This window comes from Cyphomyrmex costatus, unplaced genomic scaffold, assembly GCF_001594065.2.
Source record: "Cyphomyrmex costatus isolate MS0001 unplaced genomic scaffold, Ccosl1.0 scaffold85, whole genome shotgun sequence".
In the NCBI taxonomy this organism is placed as follows: domain Eukaryota; kingdom Metazoa; phylum Arthropoda; class Insecta; order Hymenoptera; family Formicidae; genus Cyphomyrmex; species Cyphomyrmex costatus.
The window spans coordinates 357,596-379,337 of record NW_017280430.1 but is presented as its reverse complement, the minus strand read 5'-3'; the positions used below and the strand labels follow the sequence as shown (position 1 = coordinate 379,337).

The 21,742-nt window shown below is 33.8% G+C and overlaps 1 protein-coding gene across 1 annotated transcript in view; it reads right to left on the bottom strand.

Annotated features, from left to right (window-relative positions):
- Positions 1-21,742, bottom strand: part of Cad87A (cadherin 87A) — a 243,425-nt gene that overhangs the window by 196,979 nt on the left and 24,704 nt on the right. The window lies entirely within an intron of this gene.

Sequence of the window (21,742 nt, the reverse complement as noted above, 5' to 3'; positions counted from 1 at the left end):
TGACATTAAAAAAAAAGCTGTATGTCAGAGATTGAGGAATCCATCTCTCGGATTTCTCATTACATTTTTCAAAAAGGTGCCTTCAATTCTTGCGCTTCAATTCCCATCATCCACGAGAGACGACACGACGAAGCACAACGCGTCTCTTACAATTTTTTTCTACCACTAAACCTTTATATCGACATAATCTCCGATAAATGCATAATCTCGCTGCGCTGTCGTATGCATTAGGAAGGCTATGCTGAGCAAAGAGATCAAAGCGGATATTTTACGATGCCTTTATGTCGGGGCTGGTAGCTCGGAGCTAAGGAAAGAGATTAAACGCAAACACGAATGGTACAACGAATCGGCTGGGTAATGTTGAAACGTATTGACTTACGTCTACATACGGAGTGCTACAAAGAGACATATCAGTTACAGAACTACGCTGTCGAAGCAATTCCGGCTAAACCTTCTTCCACAAGAATGTCATATAAGAACACATACGTTTCTATGATGCATACATACATGGATCTTTCTCTAATTTCTATTTCGTTAACTTATACGCGTTCAATCTTTCTTAATGGAAATCTTCTGTGTGTACCAGAAATATCTCCGCATTTTCCTCCAATATTACACGGAAAAAACGACTGAAGTGATACCTAAAAATTTAGCTTAATACAGATTTGAGAAAATGTTTGCCGGACCATTAAAATAATTAAGTGTAGGAATATGAAGCATGACGAGCTGTATCTACAAATTGATTTTGATATCTTAGCAAACAATTCAAACACGTATTACATAATTATTTTGACGATCCAACAAAATTATTTTCAGAATTGTGTCTAGCAAAATGTTTAGATATTTCAGCAACACTGTCATTTCCGTATTATACAATATATAAATACAATCATTTTGAATACACACATTGAAAAGTTAATACCTTCAACACTTGTGCGTATAGGTTTTTTACATTACACATTACTTTCGAGCAATAAATTTTCCGGTGATGTGAGACAGAAGGAATGAAGACAGCAGGAATATATCGCCGCACAATACAATATCATACAATTTGCTTTGTGTGCGGATTAATACTACGGCGCATTGTGTGAAATGAATACGGATGATATATAAAGCCAGAATAGATTAGGGCACCGTTGCGCGTCAATATGCCATAGAAATCCGATCCACTCGGTGTCAGTATCTGCAGTCTATTGTGGTGCATTTTGCTTCGAGTGCAATTCGGTAATTTCATTAATTAGACAATGGTGCGTTCAGCATAGCGTCTTAACGAGGAACGATTGTTACAGTCCCTCGACCAATAACCCTCTTAGCTTGCAGTGATCCGCAAATTCTATGTAACGCGATTAAAGGAAATCGACATTTCAAGTTAATAGATCAGCAATATAACAAAAAAATATTTATGCTTATATTTAAGCTTCAATCTTAAAAAAAATGATCTAAAATAGTATACATTTCTCTTTTCTTACATTAACTCTAAATTTTATTATAAACATATATTACACTGTTGAATACCAAAGGAGCAATAATAATAATCTAACCCCTTGAGTTAATTAACATTCTGTTATTTTTAACTTTCATATGTGTCAAAATGTAAATCAATTCATTTCTGTGATTAGTTTCAATGTAAACAACGTCCATATTAACATATGCAATTAATAAGAATAAATCCAATTTCAGTCAATTTTATTACATTTTCTCGAGTTAAATCATTTAACTTCATTGTTTTAATTAATGACATACTTAATAGGAACATAGAATGACATATAGAAAGAATGGAAAAATAACTCAAATTGGATATAATTTTTGACAATAAAATAAGGAGCTTCTACCAGGTCATTTCAATAAACGAGCTCTGAAAGGTGTAAACAATAAATAACTTTATTATTTTCTTTTTATTATAATCTCACGGAACTTTTCGATTGTACTAAATCCTCATCAACTGTGTTTAAAAAAAAAATCCCAAAATAAACTCAGAATTAAAAGGATGAAATTTAAATGAAATATTTTCCCCACGCATTATCAGACCAGTGTATAACTCTGATAGAAGCTCCTTATATTATTGTTTTGAATTTTATATCAGTGAATTATCTAATATATTTCCATTGTAACTATTTGTTATACGATGGTCTGTGATAATACGTGGGGGAAATATTCCATTTAAATTTCATCATTTTAATTTTGAGTTCATTTCAGGGTTTTTTCTTTTTATAAAAACACGGTTGATGAGAATTTAGTACAGTCGAAACGTTTCCCGTGAGATTATAATAAGAAGAATAATAAATTTATTGTTTACACCTTTCAGAGCTCGTTTATTAAAATGACCTGGTAGAAGCTCCTTATTTTATCGTTTTGTATTTTATACGAGCGAATTATCTATATATTTCCCATTGTAACTGTAATTTTTTACATTATGAATTCAACATAGATCCTACTAAGGAATCATCATTAATTTTCAGAGAAAACTAATTTTGTCCGTAAATATGATAATATATATATATTAAAAATAAGTAAGAATAATACAAAAAACGTGCATTATAATGAAAACTGTAACATGGTATACAAAGAGTGATCGATAATGAATTAGTAGATTTGATGTTTTCAATTAATAAATCCTACATAAAAAAATGACTTCATGTAGCAATATTAACCGATAATTCTTCATATTGTTAATATCGAAAGATAGTATCGCGCAATGAATATATCAAGGCAATGCGGTAGGGAGTGTCGCAAGTAAAGTGTCGCGTGCATATCTATGTGAGCTCGCGTTAGTTAAAGGGTTGACTAACGTGATCCAGCGCGTTAGTTATGATAAATGGCCAGACAGTCGGCGAAACTTTAGCTTATAAATCTATCTTACTGTCAACCTTGCACGGCCTACGACCGCTGACCGTCCCTGAGGCAATGAATCGTATAACCCATCGTATAACCCATTTGCCAAAATTTCTCGCATTCGGAATTGCGGTAGGTATCGTGTCGTAAGCTCGATCTAAACTTCCGTGCTTAATACACGAACAAATTTGTGCACGTCAGATTTAATTGACATGAATTAACCACCACTCTGTTAATTATCGCGACATATATCGAGAAAGTATGTTAATATAAAACGAAAAACAAAGAACATCAAATTTCAATTGTTTAAATACATTCTGAAAAATAGCTGTGTAAACTTAACACCATGCGGTGTCTATATATTAATTTTCACTGTGTTGGTGTTAAATTAATATCAACATGGTGGCAGCGCATAGATGTTAAATCCACACCGACATTTATTAGAGCGTATAGGATTAAAATATGCAGAATGTTTTATTATATCACAAGGTTGTTACCGCGTCCTAAAATTCCATAACTTTTTCCTGATTTCCAGACAAAATTGCATAATTTCCCTTAACTTTCAATCATATTTTAAAATGTTTTGTATTTTTGTCCTGATTTGAAAACCGTTAAATATTTTGTTGACAAAGTAATTTAACACATAGCAATAAGAAATAAGAATTAAAGTAAAATAAACTTAAAAGGCAAAGAGCCAGTTATGTGACAAGGAAATTTTAAAGTATAAAATTACAAACGTTTCTTCGCCGATCGGGTCATTCTCAATGTTACAATGAATAAATTATAATTGTCAAATTATTGAAATTAGTAATATTCTTCATGTCCTGTATGGCAATGTTGTAAGTCAGTAATTAAAATAGTTAAATTAGTCGTTGAATTATCAGCAGTGAAACAGTATTGATCTAAAATGTCACTGTTAACAAAACAAATTTAATGCTAAGTAAGAATTAAAGGTCTATAACGGTTAAAGCTGGATCCTTGTTGCTTAAATAATATATATATGTGTATATAGTTTACATAGCAAATTACTATTAGTTGCAGACACTGCTTGTATTTAATTGTTAAGTTGGTAATATTTCAAAACTGCAAAAGAGTGTAATATATGCATATCAAACTCCTTAACTAAGAATTTTTCTAGAAAATTTTGCGAAATTTCCTGACTTTTCCCTAACCGTTTTCAATTTCCCTGATATTCCCTTGCTTTCCAATTTCATGGCAACCCTGTATGCAATGTAGACGCTAATTTAAAATATAATATAATTTAAAAGAAAATAGAGAGAAAAAATCCATTCGTTACCGTTAATTTTCATCTCGTGACAGATCTACTGGTTTCGCAACTTTTCTGGCCGTACCTCGCGTAGCGTTAAATAAACCATCGGATAAAGAGGAACAGAAGGTCCCTCGCAAAGTCGGAAAAACTCACACAGTTAGTCTGTGAGCATACTTTCGATTAGTCTTTCTCGCGAGGAATTTTTCCCTTAACGTCGCAAATGGAGCTGTCAGTCGTGACGGCGGAGCAACAACTTTATAGTGAAAGTTTCTCCCTCGACCACAAGGTGGAGGGGAAAACAGACTGTCGTAATACGACGAGCGGTCCAAGATTTCAAAAGTAGTGTCGGTTATTAAATACATGCGCATCACGCACCCGTAACGTCTGCATGCGTTTGGCATACAAAATTCCTGAACAACTCGCTACCCTTTATTACATTGCGAACTGACATCTTCAAACAAATAAAGATTAGAAAAAAACAATTTGTTTTCATTGATCCTTTAAGATTCTGCTCGAGCATTTTAGGGGAAAGAAACGAGAAATAATGTGTTCGCACATTTGTATCTTTGGTTTTTTAAATGCACGACTACGTTAATAAAAGCGACCATTATTTATATCAATGGTTTTATTGGGTAAATCAATTTTTAATTCAAGGAGATTTACAATTTTTAATTGTTCTTAATTGTAATATTAACTCTTAAAACACACGATTGAATCACTCGTGTTTTACACATTTTGTTCCTTTCAAATTTTAAGATTTGGCTAAATAATGGTCTCTACTTTTTTCTTTCATTAAACTTTATAAATATTTCCTAAAGATGTTAAAGTAAACATAAAAATTCAAATTCTTTTTAAATAATTTTTCTAGTTTAACTAGAACGATTTTTTACTTGCGATCTAATTATTTGCTCATGTTTGACATTTCTTATACTTTTCTTTTCATTGCTTTGTAATTCCGAGCTAATTAAGTTAAAATATAAAAATAATAGACATATGTATACCATATATTATGTATACGTATGTATATGATATAACTTGTGGGACATGAAAATATATTCACAAATAATAGATGTGATGTAAATTAGGGAGAAATAATATTTAGATATATTAGAGAAACATTATAGATAACATATATACAAGTTTAGTAAGCGATTATTAACATCTCTTCTTTGTTGAATTATTGTTTTCATATATTATGAAAACAATATTATCTACAGAATTTTGCGAAAGAACCATACTGGTTCTAGAATACTGCGTTTTAATGCGACCTGGGCACACCAAGTTTTTTTCTTCATTATAATCCAGTTGACAATTTTAACCTCTTTCGGTCTATCTTTAAGTGTTTTGCGTAATGAAATACTTGGTTAATTTCATTTATTTCATGTCTGATTTTTGATTAAAAAGAATTCAATGCCTTTTTTATACACTTTGCGTATATATTTTCTTTTTTTAAAAAAGGTTTTTTTAAGGGTATAATTTATTGAGAAAACTTAGGAGTTAAATTTAAGAGTTAAATCTAATTTAAAAGTTAAATAAATTCACAGTCCTCTACAACAGTCACTTATTCACATTTCACGATGGAGAGGTAACATAACACAACTCTCGAAACGGAAACATGAGCGGAGAAACGAGCAGTAATCCCGTGGAATAAAAGTTAAGCACATCTCGTTTCAATCAGAGATGTCAGTATCTTGCAATTTTGGAAGAAACATTCAACTCATAAAACAATAAAAAACGGTGGAATATAAAATTCCCCGACGCAGAAAGAATATGCATTGTAATAAGCGTCGGGCGCCGCGACGTCTGGAGCAAATCCCAAAAGATTTCTCTATGAATATTTCCGTAATCGTCCAATAGTCTGCAGACGCGGTAAAATCTAATTAGAGCACATCTCTAATAAGCAAACATCAGAAAAGGCACTGTCTATACTCTACCGAGATAATACAATAGCAAACAATTTATTTTACGATTAGAAGCTTAAGGGACGAACGAAATAAATTGTCTTTTATACTAGAAAAAGGACAATGAACTCTTTTTTTTTAATTTTTTCCATTTTATTTCTTAATTAGGTCGGCTATTTTTGAGAAACAAGATAAGTCGCTCTCATTCCTCAAGTCACAATTGTTTTCTCTGAGAATAATATAAAATGACTTCTTTATCTTATCTATTTTGTAATAAAACGTCTAATTGAAAGTATTTCTTATATATTTTTCAACGTTTTACAAAAAGTTCAAGATATTTCCTCGCAATTTAGATTACTTTAATTTATTCTATTTTTCAAATTAGTATAATTAGTATACATAAAAATTTTCCTCAAATTCTCTTCAAATAAGGAGAATTAAGAAATTTGATTCTTGATAATACGTGCACATTTTCTATAAACTATTCATATCTAAAGTCTCTCTCAAGAAAATACCGTATCTAAATTATTAGAAAATCAATAATCCTTTAAAAAGCTTCATAATATTGAATAAAACTAATTTTCTATAAAGTAAATTATACAGGAACTTTTTCTTATTTTTTCTATTTACCGCTGCGTGCTTCACAATAGGATTAACGTACGGGAACGGCAACGAAAATTAATTTTCTTCTTGCATCTATAACTTCATATTATTTACTCCTTACTACGTGTTAATAGAAGATGACGTTACACTAAGCGGGTCTTGCATTTAAGAAGATCTAATTGCGCAATAATCCTTGCATCATGCGTTATATTACAAAGATCATTTATTATAAGCATAGAAGCATAGCTTCTCATAATTGCAAAAAATAAATACATAATGTTATTCATGAATATACAATTATTTGTATCTATTATGTATATTAGAGAAATATTATTATTTAAAGAAATCATTTGAAATATATAAATATGAAACAGAAATCTAACAAAAATTGTGAACTTTCCAATAATTACCGATTCTATTGCATTTATTTTAAGAAAGCGAATATTTTCTGAAGAAATCGTTCATTATGTAAAAATCAAAGCGCGTAACTTTCTACAAAATGAACGAAAATCGTCAACATGTCTCGACGCTTTCGTTGAAAGTTCTGACTTAATTAACATAGAAATTCGTTACAATTCCCTAGTAGATCGGGCATTGCTGCGGCTTGCGCAACTACACCTACTCAAGCACGCGCGATGTAATCCTGGGCGCGAAGAGTTAATTAGTTCATAATTCTCCACAACAATGCCTTTATTAGCGTGGGTAGGCAACCAACGGCGTAACTCACGTCCGAAATCAGCGTGTTATTAAACAATGTATTATTTAATAATTATACCGTTATTTTTTTTATGCTTGTTACGTCTACTCTAAAAAAAGACTAATGTACATAATTACAGAAACCATTTTATACCTATTGCAACTATAAAATAATTTATCCAACTATGTAGATTAACTCTACATATAAAAATAATTGTCGCCACTACGACTTTATCTCTGACAATGAGTGTACAGTGATTAAAAAAAGAGACAGATATTTGAACTAGTAAATATAAAACACATATATTAATGTTTTTATCATCTCTTTCATGCTTGCTTGACGCCTGTCCTTTATCTTACTTTAGAAACAGCAAATACTGTGTAATGTGTGAAGAATTAAATGTTCTAAATAAACATTGCACATTAATTGACTACAATTGCTTCTGCTTTAGCGCGCAAGCTATTTGTTATCCAATACCTGGAAGATTTGTGCGTTCCTTCATTCACCGAAGCAAGGATCCTCTTTTCCGAGCGGATAACATCAAAAGTTTACGAGATTCGCAAGCGAAAAGCGTAGATAAGGCTGAGGAGGTACCTATTTAACCTTCACCCTTTGTCTTTCTTCTACCCTTATTCTCTTTCTTCCTCGCCGGTTCGCGATCGTATCTTTCTAATTTCCTCCTCGGTCTATCCCATTAGCTAAAGCCGATCATTAACGGAAGTCGATTGGCTTATAAAAGTAATCAAAGCGGAAGCGAGCAGCTTTGTAAATACTCGACTAGAGATTTAAATCGCGACGATTACTAACGAATATCGAGTAATAGTAAATCGCGGAGTGAATCTACAACTCGGACACTGAATCTTACTTCTGTAAGTAAATTTACAAGGAAACTCTCTGTTACATTCTGTGTGAGCGTGTTATACATTTTACATTATAAATCGTCCTTTTCACAATGATGTGTTTCCTCCGTTATATTTTGACAAAGCGAATATATATTGAAGCATTATACGATATTTTTCGTCACTTATGCGCAAGTCAGATAAAAGTATTCGAGCTCAATTGTCGCAGATGCATGGAAATATTTAAATGATCACTCGGGATGTTGAAGCCTCGCGCTTCGATAAAGCGCCTCAAAGCGGAATAATTTCCTGAATTCTCCCTTGTTGGACGATTCGAAATTTTAATCTTGCTCGACGATGCACAATTGTCGAGGAAGATTAACTCTGTTTTTCACTTTCACCGAATTAAAATCCATTTTCATAAGCGTTCGCGCGCATCTACGTGGCCGCGTAGCACGACGCTTTAACTCAGCGCAAAACAACGGGACCGTAACTTTTGATTAAGACGACCGAGGAATTAAAGTCCCTCCGCTGGCAAGGGGAAAAAAGCAAAATGCAAAAGTCGGAGAGAGGAAAGAGAGCGGGAAAATTTATGCGCATTTACGTGAGAACAGCGCGGTTTCCGACGGTTGCGCACGTGAAAAAGGGATGGCGGTAGAAAAGAGGAAGATCGTGTAAAGATAAAGCTGCAATTCTAATCGCTTCTCTTTTTCCCACTGGCCACTTTTTGAAAAACAAAAGAGGAATAGCAATTTCCTCTCTTCTCTAGGTAGCAAAGAACGACTTCGTGATCAATCGATGAATACCTCCACGAGCTTGAGTATCGTCCTTGGGACGATGCAGCGATGCAAGGAAGAGATTAATACGGTCTTTGATGCCGCAATATAGTGAGGCTAAAGCGCCACCTTGGCGTCGCTTTTGTAACCGGTAATTGCTACTTAATGCTTAATTGTTATTTAACTTGAAGACGTAAAAGACCTTAATACCCACGTCAGTTATCTCGGATTATGAACTGAGGAGATTTCAAGAGAATACAATAGAATAAAACTTCGTTTAGAGCTTATTTTCTGAAATTAAACGTTGAAGGTAGTAATAAATAAATAGCTAGTAATGAAAAAGTATAGTGTGTTATAATTGAACTTTTTGCTTAAAGTATATCGTCTCGATAGAAAATATCGCATTACTATATTTACAAAGATATCTGAAAAGAACCTTATAATAAAATAACAATATAAAAAAAGTTACTTTATTGCTACTATTATAATAAAATACTATCAGAACTCTTAACCCTCCGCCGGCAATGGACTTTAAAGGCATAAAATTTTAATTGTGAACTCTGATAAAGTAGGATGGTAAATGAAGAACTCCCTTCTTATGAAGAAAGCTTTTATCAAATTAACTAAATTTTTGATATTTATTTTTATGCTGATCAAAAGTCTTTAAAAGCTCAACTTTTATATTGCTCAAAATTGTGTACTTTACAAAAATTGTGTTTTTTCTAAGATCACTAATTTCTTTCGTACTTTTTTTACATACTTTCTGCAACCTTCTAGCGTTATAAAAACGCAATCACATATTAAAAATTTAGCTAATTTGACAAAAGCCAGTTTCTTCATAAAAGTGTACGGAGTCCTTTGAGTTTGAAAAGTACCTAAAGTAAAGTAAAATCCAATTTTTATGACAAAAAAACACTCGTTTTTAAAGCTTTTAGAAAAATATAAGAATTTTTTCAGATTTTTATACAATTCAGAATAATACGAAAATCTACATAGAAGTTACGAAAATCTTCGAAAATCCAGGTTGCGGACGAAGCTTGAAGGACGAAAATTTCATATCGTCGACAAAGGTATAAGATTACTTCAAAGTTACGTATAATTGCCAAGCAACCCGATGTTTTGATTTGCAAAAGCTAAGGTCGATCAAAGACGAACGGATTTCGCTTTTACTCGCTTGTCAACTGTAATAGTATGAGAATATGAAAATCTCATGATACAATTCGACTTAATCCCCGTGTAAGACAATTCACATCGCATAGTCGGAATAACTCCTCCGTCCCTACTTGAATAGCGGACGATATCGCGGATGTATCTTACAAGATGAAAACGACTTAACGGATTTCAGCTCGCCGCACACATAGAAGAAGCGATTACATTCGTCGGATTACCAAAACACGCGACTATATACGTTCCTACTGTTGCGACGGTTCCTTAGAATATCCCACGACGAATTTGTCTTTTAGGTAAGTGCCGGTCTTAAGGTCGAGATTCTGCGGGGTTACGTATGTATGTACTCGCGTCGGGGGGTTGCGGGTACGCCACGAGCAAATCCACCGGGTTCAAATTTCATTAAGCTGTAATCCTCGAAGATCTCGCTCTTCGATTGTACACGGTAATTTAGCAGATTAAGCGACGCGCCGTACGTCCCCGAGATAACGTGTACGCAAAGCCGCGGCCCTGGTTAACTCCCTTCACCGGAAAATAGCAGGAAGAACTTTGAAGATGCGCGCGAAAGTTACGCGAAACTTCACTCGAGAACACCTTATGACATTGTTTAAAGTTTAATCGCGGTATTCCTCTCAAAGGAGAAAAAGATGCTATAGAAGGAATGAGGTAGAACGCTCCCCTTTTTTTCTTATGCCAACGTGTTCGTTGAATGTGAACCATAAATCTTAAAACATTCCTTTTATTATACGTACAACTTTTTGTATAGAATAATCTAAAATATCTAGAAAGAATCTCCGGAAATTTTCTCGAGGAATACTTTGCGTTCTTATATTTATTAAAATTGCTTTGATCAATTAGGAATCGATTTTTCTTTAATTATACTTCATCAAGGCAAGGTGGAATATATATATATATATATATAAGGTTTCTAAGTTCTACAAACGACGGCAAATTACGCGTACTTTGCGTATATATTTCCAAGATGCAATTTGATAAAACAAAGTCTATCCTTTTATCAAAGCGCACTTTACTCCTTTAGAATATTTAATCTAGAACAATTTAGTTATCAGAATGAAAAAAATGGGATCGTGGATTAATTGCGGCAGCATTTTACCGCGCTGCGGCTCCAGATAATCCACTTCGCTATTCGTACAATTAGTTTGCCTGAGGTAAAACAAACATTCTCCTTTATCATTAATTACCAGCTTGCCAATCTCATCGACTACCACGATCAAACAATCGATTCAACGTGATCAAACAAGGCAGTGAAGTTACTAGGCATCGTGATCATTCTTAGTATTTGTATTATTCGCCACATGATATAATTTATAATTGATAAAATATTCCAATCATGGAATATTAAACGCAACGGCAGGTAAAATATGAACTGAGACGAAAATTTGCTTTGCAAAAGTCAAATACTTCTCATGACATTGAATGTTATGAAAAATGGTCTTACATAATTGAAATTCGTAACAATTACGATTATTTCTCAAAATATTTCACTCAATTATCTTCAAAATCAAGTAACTCAAACTTTATTTCTAGTTTTATCTCTATTTATTTTTCTCATTTTAATATAATCTTTTTGATTGTTTCTTAAAACAATTAATCTGTTCCTGAATCTTTTAGATGAGATATTTTATTTACTCCTTTTTAAATTACACAAATTTTAAGTGTCCAGGACACTGTTAAAATTTCATTTTCAGATTTACACGAGGCGTGTTATACGAGTATAAGGTAGATGCAATCAATCGTGCAAACGCGATACAGACAGAGCGCGTCAAAAGTAGACGCGTACAAGGAATTTTCCACAAATGTTCCACAAGTTCAAATCGAATTTCTCATTACATAAGACATAAAGTTCCTTTTACAAATTACTCTCACATTTAGACTTCCAAGTTCCAATTATTTGAAATCTTTCATGTAGTTATCCTTCACTGAATATCTTACGGAGGATCTATTTCGTCGAGCGATAACGTGTCATAGAACTAATTGACAAAAGAAATACACGAAGAAAATCCTATTATCTCGAAATACCCGAAATTTTGTAGAGCCGACAAAAGAATTTACAATTATGAATATAAATCTGCTCATCAAAATTATTACTTGCAATTTAAATAGAATGTAGCTATTTAATTATCACCAAAAACAAATCAAAATTTTCAATTTATTTGCATATTTTCAATACGTTAAAATTAAAAGGATGCCAATTGAGCATCAAATTATTAAATTGCTAAGCAATTTGTGATATTACTATGGTACTGTAGTTCAGTTGCGATTCTAAATCCGGAAAACCAATTTGGTGCGCGATTTAATTGAGTACAAATATAGTATATATGAGTTCACATGTAATTATTTAGAAGCACTAAAGACCTATCTTCGACCGGTGTAGATTTCGTTTCTTACTTGCTGTAAAATCAAGCTGTATTTATAAACGTTTACGTACAACCTCATAAATCTATATTACAAGAGCAGTTTAAAAGAATTTTTTATTATTATTTACGGTATTGATTTGCGTTGCCTGTTTCTTCTAAACATCCTAAATACAGTCAAATCACGTGTATGCTTTCCCACGTCTCATCAAGCCGTTATTATCGTGTCACAACATAAGACACTATATCCTCCCAATCCAATAGACAAGTTGCCTTCGATAAGGCACGTTGACACTTAGGATTCCAGCACCAAGTCTGATCAAGCATACCAGAATCCGATCGAAATGCGAGACACGTGTCTAGTAGTGGTGAATTCGATCCTTGTATAAGGTCATTTGCCGTCCGTGTACACAGAGTCCAAATACGAGTGTACTTGCTTGATTACACCTTTGATCCTCTCACCGTGTTCCTCTCATTAAGCTGTGTCGCGTTAAGATCTCACTACATCCCGGCGAGCGAATTTATCGTCGCGAAATGCATTTCCGCATCGAGCAGAGCCTGTGGCTTAAATTTCATTACAGCGATTACGCGCGGCGGACCATAATGCACCGTGAATAAAGCCCATGTCGCACCGTGCACAGAAACAGCGATGTACGAAATTCTCCCGTACGGACATTTCCTCCTTTCATACTGGAATATCAATAATTTCGGATTTACTATCTCTGCATTTCAAACATAGATTTTAATGTATTCCACAATCTCCGCGAATGGAATGATCGTAATGATAATTTCTTGGACAAATTTTTTCTCTCTTTCTCCCTCTCTCTCTCTCCTTCCCTCCCTCCCTCTCTCTCCTCTCTCTCTATCAAACTGCACTTTTCCAGACAGAATTTTAATTCGAACTTTAATCGCGAAAAGATGTTAAACATTGAATATTCAAATGTTGCAACAGATGCCAACGACTCCGGAACTCTTTCGTAAGGAAAAATTCATCCAAATTAATTAAAATATCCACAAGCAAGCGCTTCAGGTTTCGAATTACTTTATATACGTAATACTTAACTAATTATTTAACTGTGCGATATTTCGCTGCAGGATATACATTTTGTTTAACTACAATGATAATACCGCGTTGCGTAACTTTCCACATCGAGTGAATCAAACCCAAGGCAGTTCTCGTAATGTCTGTCGAGTGCGCCTGTTCTTCGTTATTTAGTTCCGGGAGAATTTAGTGGACCAAGTGATATTACCAACTCCGAGATTATTTAGAAGCCCGCGGCCGCAAGGTCTCACAAATTCTAGCGCGCAAGGTGCGAGCGTAGTACACTGTGCTGCACAGTGCTGTGCTGATGGTGGCGTATTTACGGACATATGTTTCGCAGGAATCAACGTACTCGTCGGATATGATATCTAAATACTGGTACTGCTTCCTTATACGTATTTCGATTGATTAATATCTGTCTCTATTAGAATGCATGCGAAAAAAACGCTATTAGTACTAATTTGTGTCATTCTATCCGTTTTATGTTTAATAAACGACAAAGATAGAGTGACATAAACAGCGTTATATTGTTAGACATCAAAGGGGCAATGGTAACCCAATTTCTTGAGTTAAATAACATTTTGTTATTGTTTTAACTTCCATGTGTGTCAAAATCAATCCATTTCTATTAGTTTCAATAATACTTGATCATTGTCCATATTAACGTATGCATTTAAATCGATATTTCGTTCTTATTTTGAGATAGTCTTAAGACGTTAAGGTCCTCTGATTAGTTTATGACATCTTAAAATTTTACTTAAGACAATCTTTAAATATAAGATAAAACAATATAGTTTATAGGCTTATATAATTAAATCAATATACTAAGAAATAATAACCAATTAAGAGCCAACACAAGAACGTCGTGTGTAAAATTTTTAATTTAATAAATATAAGAATCGATTATCGACTTTTAATAAATAATAATGTAAGTTTGAGTAAAATTTAAAACATTTTCTTGAATTAAATTATTTAACTCCATTAATCTAACTCCATTAAATTAACGATATTAGTTAGAAACGATCAATAGAAATGATTTAAAATAATAACTTAAACCGGGTATAATTTGACAGTGTAGCATCTCCCCGAATGCAGCTTTAATCAGTTATATAGCAATAATAATCTCGAATAAAAATCTAATAAAGTATTCCCAGCTTTTCAGCATTGAAAAACGTGTACGCGCGCGCGCGTAGTGACATTCGAAGAACATATTTTCAACAAGCTGGACATGGCAATATATTTCTACTGTCTTGCCATTCACCTGTGAATGACATCGCAGTTATTGCCTCGCACAAAGTCTCTCGTTATATTGCCCTACTATCTCTTTTTCCGGAAAAAAGTTTTTTTTTTTTAAATATACACACGTAGAGATTTAATTAAATATTGATGACAAAATCCTCACAAAATATGCAACCTATTATGAATACATTGAAATGTGACGCGGCGTGTAATTAAAATTAGGTACTAAATTCTCAGTACGTGAAAGCCGAGGTGAAAACAAAAACGTTGATTTCTAAACCTTTGGAATATTACGAACATCTTGTGATATTTTTGAAACGTACCTTGATTCATAATTCCTAAGATTCGTAATTTCTCAAAGAATATATAGAGTATTTTATAAACTTTGTTGTTCACAATTCGTCAAAGAATGTGCCGCTCAAGTTTGATGTAAACCTTCCGAAACACGCACTTATACCAAGACGATTCGCTCTTTTCAAGAAAACTCGAAGAAGTCCGTGCAACGCAGCGGCGCGCGATGTTATTCCATCTACTTAGAGTTTTGCAGCGTTTCATGCAAAACGAATGCAAAACGCGCGCCGTCGCTGCACCTGGACAAACTCCGACTAGCGAAAACGAGGTAGAGATCGTCGGCGGTGTTTCGTGAACTAGAAATATACGTCCGTTCGTCCGTGAGACGATATCGCACAGACATATCACTCGCAATTTCTTCGCGTCGTCCTCCCCGCGGATTTCCCTTGCAGCAACTCGGAGAATCATCCGATGGCAGGAATGAATAGAATATGTGATGGACATGGAATATCGTGTGCCTCCGATAAAATACGCCGTCAGTCGAAAAATATCCCATAACGGACGTGCCTTCGCTATTCTCTTTAGATACGAGGAGGCCATAAGGTAGAACAAGCTGGGTCCTAAATTCATCCCCGTCATTCTCAATTTATCCCGCGCGAGAAATCGACTCCGAATCGATCGAAGGATTTCGCTGAAATTAAGATGGAGAATTCTGACGCGATATGTGAGTCTCACCGTGTCTTGAGTTCAGAGCAACAAGTGCTAGTGACATGAGCGCTAAGGAGTTAAATATATAGAGTGTCCGCGTAGAGTATAAATTTTTCGTTTTCCCGATTCTCTCTGGTTATCGAGAGATATCTGCAGTAAACCTGTACGGGACGCATTCGAAGGCGTTCCGAAATGTAGCGGATCGTGTACGTGTCATGCAGTCACGCGCACCGGAAGTCCACACAGCACGTGCACCGTCCGTCTTCTTTGCACATTCACCCAGTTCCTCCTCCGGGAGACTTTTGTCGCGACTGGAAGCGGCGGGTCGGGAAACGTGACATATCGAAGTCAGTGTTTTATTTTTGTTCTTCTTTCATTTATGCGAAGCAGCATCGCTTGGAGTATCGGCAGATAATACATAGTCCATCGAAAGTTCAACAAACTGTGGATGTCGTGACGTCACGTCAATAAACAATTTCAGCGGCTCTGCCACTCTTTCGGTAACAAAACTCCCTCTCACAGTTATCGAAATATATATGTTTTTTTTATTGCAGTGCAAATAAAGCACACGCGCGATGAATTGTTAGTGCAGTTTTTAGAAACAAATGATTATATTTCAGAAGATAAACGCGCGACAATCTATCTCTCAATATATTTGCCGTTAAATCCAAGATATTTAATATTATTGAGAAAGAACGGTTTCCATTATTAAACATATACATACATAGAAATATCTCTTCAATCAAACTTTAGCTAAAATCACTGACTATGATAACATGATTAGGTCCTTTCGATATATTAAACTTCCTAGAAAGTGTATATATGTTCTACGTCGTTACTTGCATCAAACGTTGACGTCGTCAGTAATTAACTTTAATTGAGCGCATTTAGGAAAGGCAATTTCCCAAGAGTTTTAGAAACTTTTAGAGTTTTAATGACAAAATTCTATTTTAATGTTACGTTCACAATAAAAACACACATAGAAACGATAATAACTGTAAAGAAGACAATTATACAAGTTTTATATATATGGAATTAATGTACACATTAATTAAATTCATAAAGTCAAATTATGTTCAATTTGAGTTATTTTTAATCATGTCTATAAATCGCCATTACTCCTACCCACAATATGTTAATTTAATTATTACAACATACAACCGATCAGAAATAAATGCCTTTAACGGTTTAGCTGGATCTTAGGTGTTTGTATAATTATCTATAATTCCGTAAATTTAAATACGTATGTAGTCTTTTAACTAAAGCAATGGAGTTAAATAATTTAACTCAAGAAAATCTTTAAAAAATTAGATCTTATTGAAATTTAGTTATTATTTTGCGACAATATTGTACATAGCTTAATTGTGCAAAATTGCCGTGTGTGCAATACGCTGTGTGCAAACAAAGCTGTAGACAAGCTCTTCACGGCGTGACAAAAGTTCTAGATATGCTAAAGTAGAATTGTGGTCCTCCATTTTTGGACACAACTTATATATCATGTACTAACAATACTAAACGCTTATTGGGCTACAGCCACTGGTTTAAAAATGGCGAGGTTGAAATAATTAATAGGAAAGCATTGTATTGTATAATACAAGGTCGGTATTTCGGCTCAGATAAAAGAATTGCGCTACTTTGGTACATTTAGAGCTTTAGACGTGGCGCGGTGAAAATGTACGTTATTATTGTACTATTTTGATAAAGATTTTATAAACGTAGGAACACAATGATCTTGTATCAAAATTATTCACGACTTATTTAATCTACTATTTTACTTTTTCAATCACTTCTTCGGCAAAATCGATTAGAAAATTTTCTCTTAAACAAATTATATTATAATATTTAAATATTGTGCATAGTTTTTATAAAATCTTTAGCAAAATAGTAAAATGACGTAGATGTTCACACGCCCCTGATCCATACATAATGTAAAGCGCTCATTCGTTCGCTTAAAATTGCTCTCATTTAAAAAGTACCGTTTGGACGCAATTTTGCCAGAGAAAAAAAGTTGCTTTTTTGATTCGTACAATCACACTGTGCAATCCGTGTCCGCTCTGAAACACCCTGTATATGATCTATATTATAATATATTCATGTATTCCACAATATTCATTGTTAAATGCGCGGTTAACCAAAAACATCGAATATGACGTGTTGTCTCGTATACATGTTTAACAACGCGATACCGCAACTTTTTTTTAAATCACTGTTCAATAACTGCGCTATCATGCAAAAAGTCAAGAATATTCTACACGGCATAAACGTAAAGCGGTCTGTGAATTTGTTGGCCGACCGGGGAGATGCACCTTTTTATCAAGTGTCATTAAAGCGAACAAGGCTTAGTCGTACAAATGCACCGCACGTGATCGAGTTAAAATTTTATGGAAGCTTTCGCGAGCTTTATCCGCGCGAGCGAGCGAGAGTAAAAGGATTATTAACACGAGTATGGAGAATTGAAGCTTTTTCTGCTCTCGAAAGTTCCTTATCATGCCTCGCAGAACTTCCTGGAACAATGTACATTCCCGCAATTTCTCCCTGCGGCTTCAAACGATAACTCTCGGTCCCCTTTCCAATATTTTTCCTATAAATGTAGGTAAATTATATAACAACACAGAAATCTAACTGGATTTCTCGTTATTTTTTTAAATAGCAAAATTTCGCATCAGATAAAACAATTAAATAATTCAAACAAAAGTTTTCTAGAAATGCTAAGAATTCTAGGCATAAATTGGAACTTTTGAATTTTTAGAAATATTCCAACGCTATAGGAAGACGATGCGCCGAGGTGATACCTTACGACAGGTTGAAAGCAAGGAAAGATCGCGGAAATGGATCATGAAAGTGCAGATTTCAAAGACCTGACATATCGGAGTCACATCATTCTTCCGTAGCTTTTCATTTAATCACATGCCTTGCAAGGACAAAACTTGTCGATGCACCTGTCATACGTGTATACGAGTATACCTGTACTCGTTTAAAATGGAAGACCTTTCAGAATTCGCATATTTGTAGGAGACGATATACAATATAATTGTTGACACACTAATCAAATTTGCAAAATAAAACATTTCAAACCAAACGTTCAAAGATTATTGAAATATCAATTATTTTAACTTTCTCCAACAATCAACGCATTTGAAAAAATCAAGTCGAAAGCAAAAGTAAAAATAGATTTCATAATTTAATTAAAAGTTGGGATGTGACAAGTTTTATTGACAATTAAAAAATAGCGTTTTATTTTTTTAACAAAATAACTCTTTTACGAGAAGAATGCGATACAAACATTAGATTTTTTAATATAAAAAAATAATATGAAAACTACATGTGTCTCTCGTGAAAATGTAATTTTGAAAAAATTTCTAAAAAAAAGTATAGAATAAGTATAAGCGCGTTTACTTATAAACTTTCGAAGTTGAAGCCCTTAGAAGCTAAACGTAAAGGGCGCGACAGTTTTTAAAAAAAATGGAATAGATAATTTAAACAATCGCATTTATGGTACATTTTTTTAAATTATTGAAGCAAAAGCCTTCTTAACAAGATATGATTAGTATAGCATGATTAACATAATACTTATCAAGGTACTATTAATAGCATCTCGTCAGTCTATTTGTGAATCTAATCAAATGCACGTAAAAAGAGCTGCATTCATTAAGTTACCCAAGTAGAAAAATGTCTGGAAAAAATTGGCTACTCGCCAGAAACTGGCTAGTTTTTATTATTTTTAATTTACTAGACAGTAACTGACCAGGTCAGATCGATCATGAGTGTATTTGTGAATCTAATTAAAGACATGCAAAAAGAGCTGTTCATTATGTAAGTTATATAGAGAGAGGGCTAGATTGAGACGCTCGATGATCACAAATGCTTAGCGCAAAATAAATGGAGCCCAACGGAGTAAGTAAGTATATTTTTGAACTCGTAAATTACAAAATAATCTTATTTATTAAAATCCACTGATCATTTTTTAAAAATATGTTTAGTTAGGTTACCTATAATATTTAATCAACGGTAATCTCTCTCATGTTATAATCAATAGAGTATACCAAACGAGTCTTGAAGGTCAATTCTCAGTAATTGCGGTACAATCTTATAGCTTGACGTCATCCATACGTCTAACGTCTATATGTCTACGAAATCTTTGTTACTTGATGAAGTCTTGCATTGCGTCGCAACTATACGAACCGCAGAAAATGCATCTTGACGGACGGCAACTTTCTACAATTCGCATCGCCTCTCGATCCTTGCAAACGTTGGTCTCGCAAACCAGCGCACTCGTAACCCAGTAAAAGTGTACTACGTAAAGCGTCTTTAGGTCTTACAATTCTGCAAGTTAAGCGAAAAATTTGTGCCGACATTTATCATTACGTTTACCTTGAGAAAAGTCGCAGTATAAGAGTTACTTGTCGTAAATAATTTAATACATAAAATAACATTATAAATAAAATATGTTATGTCAAAAAATCTAATATGTATCAATACACACAGATTACATTGTAATTTTTATAATATTATAAAACAAGATATTACAATATGTAATAATTTTAATATAATCAATAACTTTTGTTACAGTTTAAATTACTTTTTGCAATACACAGTAAATTACGCACATTTTTATTTAATAGCCAATACATAACAATTTATACACGCTAAAATATAAAAATAGCGCTATAAATCAGGGTCAGATCTAATCAGTATCATCAATGCAATTGGGCCTACGGGTCACAGTATGCGCAATGCAACGCTCTCTATTGCAGGGCTTAAAACGTTAAACGATATAACGAGCGTGATGTAGACGAGATATCGAGGTTCATCGTCAGAGTTAAGAACGCGTTTCATCGTGCTTCCTTCGCATCGCGAACATCGTCGAAATGGTCGTAACGCGAAACAATAAAACAACATCCACCAGGTGAAACGGATGAAACACGTGTATTGAACAGGTTATCGTAATAATATCAGCATCTAGAACGACCAGTGCGCACTCTTATGTCTCCACATTGCTACAATTTCACGAACTTCGTTTTCAACAATCGCGCGTTAGTATAACGAACGAGAGAATGTACCTACGTCGAGATAACGAGTCCACACGAACACCATAAGGTCGGAAACGTTACGCCCGCTGCTGTATCGCCTTTCATTATGCAACTCTACCGCACAGAAATTCCCACGATGGTGGATAACCGTTCCCGACAAGAATGGGATCAAAGATTCATGAAAATGCGCGATTTTTTCCCCCCGCACAGAAAGATGATTCAAATAAAAAGAAATTGTAAAATTAATCCCACGATTACATCTGAATTCGTATTAAATGTGGCGTATTTTACGAATAAGATAAATAAAATGTATCTTTAGTTACACGTGTAATAATAATATTCCACACTAAAATATAGAATGCGGATACGGGCTTACAAATGTAAATATGGTTGAAATGTGTGGTAGATATGGCGGAATATTTATACAAACTAATAGCGTCTCGTTTGGAATAACTAATGCAAGTAATAGGAATAAAGCTTTATTCGGGTTTTACCTCGGCCACAGTTTAAATGGAATTTTATAAATGATTTTGGAATATGTTGCCACATAATAAACTGAAGTACTAATATTAGTATTAATGGCGGGATTGCTTTGTACCTATCTTTCACTACTAATTTAATTTTAGTTATGATCTGATGTTTACATGAAAATGTACAGTATATAATTCGCTAGCTGGCATATTATCTCACAAAATGCATATTACATAAACAATTACAATTTCTGATAAATTTATAGGATAAACTTCGGGAAATATACGTATGTGATCGAAAAATTCACAGCGCGCTTAGCTCTCATCAAAATTATTCAATAGAAAAATACTATTAGATATATATACTAATTTATATATCGATACCTAATCGGTTAAATAAAAAAGCTTTTAAAAAAAATTATAATATTATAATTGATATATTACTACGTGAAGTAAAATATTAAACAGATTAAGCAGAAAACTAATTAGTAATTAAATTCAT